At 33.2% G+C, this 6,689-nt stretch overlaps 1 pseudogene; it reads left to right on the forward strand.

Annotated features, from left to right (window-relative positions):
- Positions 1–3,183: 3,183 nt before the first annotated feature.
- LOC101512049 (uncharacterized) lies at positions 3,184–6,457 on the forward strand (annotated as a pseudogene).
- The last annotated feature ends 232 nt before the right edge of the window (positions 6,458–6,689 follow it).

Raw genomic sequence — 6,689 nt, forward strand, 5'->3', positions numbered from 1 at the left:
TTTCTTTGAAAGTTTTGTTGTCCTTTTTCAATGAATTTTGCAATTGCATCCTATCAGGGGTCATGTCAATGTTGTACCTGTTTTGCCTCAAGAAATCATCAGCCAAGTCTTTCCACGAACGAATTCGATTTTACTCAAGATACATATACCAACTTAACGATGTCCCACTCAAACTATCTTGGAAAAATTGAATGAGAAGTTTGTCGTTATGAGCATGAGAAACCATTTTCCTGCAATACATAGTCAGATGATTTTTAAGACATGTGGCGCCTTTGTATTTTTCAAACTCGGGAACCTTGAATTTTGGAGGGATAGTAACATCGGGAACCAAACACATATCAAAAACTTCGAGACCATAGACATTATGCCCCTCAATTGCTTTTATTCTCTCTTCTAAAACATGGAATTTCTCTTTCGATTGTGTATTATCCCCAACGTGAGGTAGTTGCCAATTCCCATTAGCATCAAAATGGGGTATTTGAGGTGCATTATATGGAATATTTTCTGAGGGTATAGTGTTTTGGGGTGGCAGATAGCCCAGATGAGGTGGGATTTGTGATTGGTTTATGTTTTGGAGGTTGACAGCTGAGTGGTTTTGGTTATTGTCCATGGGGTTGATGACTACAGGCGGAGTATAACTAGGTGGGAGACCATATATAGGAAATTGCATAGCTGCTGTATGAAACTGTTGGTTAGTCGGGGTAAAGCTCGGTGGATGAGAATGAGTGGTTTGGTGTTCCTCATTTGCAGTTGGAGGATCCCTATATGTATCCTCCTTCCTTGCCAAAGCATGTATAGCTTCCAGAATTCGATCAACCTTGTCCTTCAGTTGGTTAACATCCGCTCTTATCACTTCTTGGTTTTGCTCGAGTTCATCCATGATCTTGGAGTTTGCGCGAGTCCGATAAGGATGTCGAGGAAACAGTTTTATTGATATTTTATGTTTTTTTTAAATAAAAAAAAAAAATTTATGTGAGTATCCATTTAAAATATGAATGAAAATGAAATCAATTAGTTAATTATGATAGTTGGATGTTGGGGAATCATAAGCCTTATGTAAATTTTTCTTAACAAGCACGAATTATTAGTGAAGAAAATATGGGGATCAGAAATCGAAATAGCAAATACTTCATTGATGAGAAAAAGAGTACATCACATTTAAATTAAAAACTACAATGACTATGGGATTTCAATCTTCTCTTTTAATAGGACAACCAATCTTCTCCTCCAATTCTTCTAACAAATATTTGCAATATTCAACGAACTCTTAGACTTTGACTGGAGTATTCAACGGATGCATTACCGCATCAATCTCTCTTAGATGCTTTGGAATTTTTATGATTGCTTGATTAGCTAGCATTGCCAATTTTAAAAAGCAATATTTCCAATGTCTTCCTTTATCTTCCAGCTCTTTATAAATCTCTTGATTCTTTAATTGACCTAGCAACATCATAAAACGATCCCCCCAATATATGGTTTCGTCCTTTAGGTCATTATAGATCTTTTCTTGGTAATCAATGTAATTCTTCAACTCACTAGAATTTTCCATTTCTGTTCTTAGTGTGTCTTGATGTTTTGAGAGTAATTCTTCAATTTCTTCTTTGTGTTGCCTCTCATTTCTTACTTGACTCTAATACTCAGCTACCATTTCTTTCAGTTGTTTCTTTAAATCTTCAAACTCTTTTTTTATCTTCTTCTCAGAGCTTGCTGATTTTGTCCACAACTGCTTCCACATATAAGCCTCTCCGATAGCTGTATTCTTTTCTTCTTTTCACACATCTAACTATTCATTTGCACCTCTCAAACAATCTTGTATGTCAAGTTTATTTTCTTTTTCAGTTTTCAACCTCTTGTTGCTTCTTTCAATAAACTGACTTTTACATGTGTTTTCTGATCGTAAGATCTTATTCTCTTGGGAGACTTTTTCTAACTTCTCCCGTAACTCTTTTTTCTTCTTTTCAGATTTTAACAATGATGCTTTAAGTTCTTCTATCTCTTCATTGGCGACAAGGGTAGGTTCAAGTATTTCTCAATCACTCGAGGGTGTACTGTGGAAAGGCAACTTGATTTCTTGGACTCTGTTCTTTACCCATTGCTGATAGGGTTCTTTTGTACTGCAACTTTTGCATCCGAGTACTTTTCCTTTTCTAATGATCATTTCCCAAGCTCGACTTATCCTTCGTCACACTGGCGGGTCTACTATACCTGTATTGTGCAAAACAAAAGCTTCCAAATTGGTGTTAAGTCAACTTAAAGTTAGTTGGTTTGTTAGTAGTTAAGACACTTATGATTAGTTACATTAATTTAGTTATAGTTGTTTTAGTCTTAAGCCTTGTGAGTTCTTGTACATAAGTTCTATATAATGAGCCCTTGATCACATAATGAATAACAAGTCTTTTACTATCATAATTGAATCCTATAACATTGTGGCCTCAGAGCTTAGTTTTGAGGCCTAAAGAAACTCACTGAAATTGTAATTTCTTAATAAGCAAACCATTGTGAATGATAAGAATGATGGACCATTTGTGCAACTAGCAATTCTCCATTTCGATGGTCATTATTATCATTGGAGTATTAGATAGAGAACTTCATGAAATCAAAGGATTATTGGAATCTTGTTGAGATAGGATTTACGATTCCAACTGTCCAAACAGTATTAACATGCACATCAGAAGAGTCTTGATGGGTCAAATCTCAAATTTGAAGGTGAATAATTATCTATTTCAAGCCATTGATAGAACAATCTTGGAAACGATTTTGCAAAAGAATATGTCAAAGGATATATGGTAAAGCTCAAAAACAATGGTTAAGAAGATATGTTCCAGAGCTCAAAAAAAAATCTCTTGAGTATTGGCCAGCTGCAAGAGAAGGGCTTAACTTAAATGTTTAAGTAAAAAACATGCAAAAATTTCTACCCTGAGAAAAGATTGATCTTTGAGATTGAAATGATTGCAAATAGAATGTTTACTTTGTTTGCACAAAGTTGTAACTCTTCTGAATCGTGTTTGAGGATCCTACATATCTATGGCATTGTAGATATGGACATTTGAGTTTAAAACGACTGAAGATGTTGTGTAGCAAAGAAGTGATTAAAGGACTTCCAATTTCGGGGTCCATGACAAAGGTGTGGGAAGTTTGTACGAAAGGGAAGCATCATAGAGATGATATTCCAAGAAATAGTCAATGGAGAACAATACAAAGTTAGAGCTGGTGCATGTTGATTTGTGTGGTCCAGCCACTCCTTCAGCGGCAGATCTTCTTAGGAGCGGGCAGGTCACAACATTCTGTATTTTTTTTTAATATATAAATAATAAAGATAGATTATTAAAATAATAGTGATAATTACTAAAATATCCCTCAAACCTTTATGGTTTTGAGAAACTAACATCTATCTTTTTAATTTCTCCTCCCTCTCTCCCTCTCCCTCCTATCCTATCAGTTATATGCTCATATTGCTCTCTGTCGTTTCGTCTCTTCACTTGGACTCTCTCTATCAACGTCACTCTTTTGTAAGTAATCAACTGAAATTTATTTTTACTCTAAATCTCACATTTAAAATTTATCTTAAAAATATTGACATATATTTTAAAACTGTGTTGTTTGTGAATTGTGATCATACCGAAAAAAAAGATAGGAAATTAACCGTCTATGAATGATTTACAAGTAATTTATGGCTTTTCTTCCTAATCTTTTTTACGTTCTCTAATTTATCTTTACTTTCCTTACTTTCCATATATGATAATAATGTTAGATTAATTTTTCATGAATCATGAACGATAATAATGTTAGATTAAATATTTAAAAGATAAAATAATTGCAAATAAAGTTATTAAAATATGGTAATGGGTCAAGCTATGTGACAACTACAAGTCTACAATAACGTAGGAAGAATTTGAGTAAAGTTAGTCAGCTTATGTCTCTCCACTTGTTTTAATAAATTTGTATATTTTTTTAGGAGTGAAACAATGTTTAAATATAAAAAAATTGATGCATTTTTCAAGAAGAAAATTTCCGACAAAGTTGAAAATTTCAAAGCTTCAACATTGACACCTAAAAAGAATCCTTCCAATGATCAAACAGTTCAACCAGATGAGCAGCCTTGTAAGATTCAAAAAAACACCACGAATAAATTTGATGTCAATTTTTTAGAACGTGACCCCGGAAAATGTCTTAAAATTTGGGAATACTTGGTGAATCAAAGAGATGAAGTTTGAAGAGTCTATCTTAATTGGGGTCCCTATCAATGTGTAATTGAAAAATATCCCCTAAATGGAGACAAGCATCCAAGACGATGTCAAGCATCTTGGTTCAAAATGTTCCCTTCATGGCTAGAGTACTCTCCAACTAATGATCTTTCTTATTGTTTGTTTTGTTACTTGTTTAGTACAAAACCAAGTGGGGACCATACCTCTAACGTCTTTACCAGCAAAGGATTTAAAGCATGGAGAAAGGTCAATGCCGGAAAGAGTTGTGCTATTCTTAAACATATTGGATGGAGTCCTTGTTCGTTTCACAATAATGCAATGAAAGCATGTCAAGACTTGTGCAATCAATCTATGTACATCATAAATGGCTTTAATGTACAGAGTGTCGATCTAATAAGCAAAAATAGACTTCTTCTCAAGAGCTCTATTGATTCAATTCGTTGACTAACATATCAAGCTTGTGCTTTTCAAGGTCACGACGGATTACTAGAATAAAAAAATAGAGGTAACTTTCTTGAAATGATCAAACTATTAGCATCATACAATGATGAACTTATCATACAATGATGAACTTATCATACAATGATGAACTTGCAAAAGTAGTGTTAGAGAATGCTCCATATAATTCAAAGTATACCTCTCTTCAAATTCAAAAGGAAATTTTGCATATCATGTCTAGTAAAGTGAAAAGCTATATTCGAGAAGAGATTGGGCATTCTAAATTTTGCATAATTGTTGATGAATCATGTGATGAATCTCTAAGGGAGCAAATGGCTATTATTTTTTAGGTTTGTGGATAAAAATGGATTTATACAAGAACGTTTTTTTGGCGTTGTGCATGTTAAAGGCACTATGGCGATCACTCTTAAAAAAGCCATTTGTGATGTTCTTTCTCGGTATGGTCTTGATGTTTTAAATATCCGTAAACAAGGGTATGATGGTGTTAGTGATACGAGAGGGGAGTGGAATGGATTACAAGCATTATTTCTCAAAGATTGTCCTTATGCTTATTATATACATTGTTCTACACATAGATTACCACTTGTTTTGGTTACTGCTTCTAGAGAAGTTTTTCTTATTCATGATTTCTTTTCACACTTAACTTTTATTATCAATTATGTGTGTTCCTCTAGTAAGCATCATGATGTATTGCAAAGTGCCATATTAGAGGATATTCCAACTTTGTTGGAGATTGGTGAACTTGAAAGTGGTAATGGACAAAATCAGATTTGCAATTTGAAACGAGTCGGCGATACTCGTTGGAGCTCACATTTTTCTTCTGTTTGCAGTATGATAAATTTTTATAATCCAACTTGTGCGGTTCTTCAAGATATTAGAAGAAATGGAATAGGTTATTCTACACGTGGTAATGCTAATGATGCTCATAAGCTTATCAAATCATTTGAGTTTATATTGATTTTGCACATGATGAAAGAGATTATGGAAATTATAGATCGTGTTTGATAAGCTTCACAACATAAATCTCAAGGTATACTTAATGAAATGCAATTAGTCAACAATACAAAAACATTAATTCAAAAGTTGAGAGATGATGGTTGAGATGATTTATTTAAAAATGTGATATTATTTTGTGAGCAGCATGATATTGATTTCCCCGATTGTAATGCTATTTATATAGAGCGCGAAGGATGCGCTCGTCATCATCATGATCACATCACAGTGGGTCAGCAATATAGAGTGAATCTCTTTTGTGTTACAATTGATCAACAATTGCAGGAATTGAATCACAGATTTTGAGCGCAAACATTGGAGCTTTTGAGTCTAAGCAATAGTTTGGCTCCTGAAGATATTTACAAAGAATTTGATATGGATAATATATGTGCTTTTGTAAATAAATTTTATACTCTGGATTTTAATCATCAAGATAAAGTTAATTTGAGATTTCAATTGAAAAACTTTATTCTTGATGTTATTAGTCATCCAAATTTGAATAACTTGTCAACTATGTCTGAATTATGTGAAGCTCTAAAAAAGCAGGGAAGGAGGATACATATTATTTTATTGATCGGATAATCTGTCTTATCTTAACTCTTCAGGTTTCTATAGGTACTACAGAAAGATAATTTTTAGCAATGAACATTATGAAGACAAGACTGTGTAACAAGATGAAGGATGAATTTCTTCCTGGTAATATGATGCTTTGTATTCAAAAAGAAATAGCTGAAACCTTTAGTTTTGATTCAATTATCGACGATTTCAAGGCTTTAGGAAAACGAAGGGCACAACTTTAATTCAATGTAAATATCTCTTTTCACATATTATATTTTTATTGTGTATTGATGTTATGTTGAATCTTTGATAAAATTATATGACTTTTAGGAATTTCAATTATAATATTTTAGTTAATATTTGTCGCTCCCCCCAATATTTTGTGCAAATATGCCACTACACCCCTTCCTCCAATAGTAACAAGAGGTATTTCCTATGTTTTATAGATGATTACTTTAGAAAATAATGGATATA

The sequence above is a fragment of the Cicer arietinum genome, chromosome 3, assembly GCF_000331145.2.
Source record: "Cicer arietinum cultivar CDC Frontier isolate Library 1 chromosome 3, Cicar.CDCFrontier_v2.0, whole genome shotgun sequence".
In the NCBI taxonomy this organism is placed as follows: Eukaryota; Viridiplantae; Streptophyta; class Magnoliopsida; order Fabales; family Fabaceae; genus Cicer; species Cicer arietinum.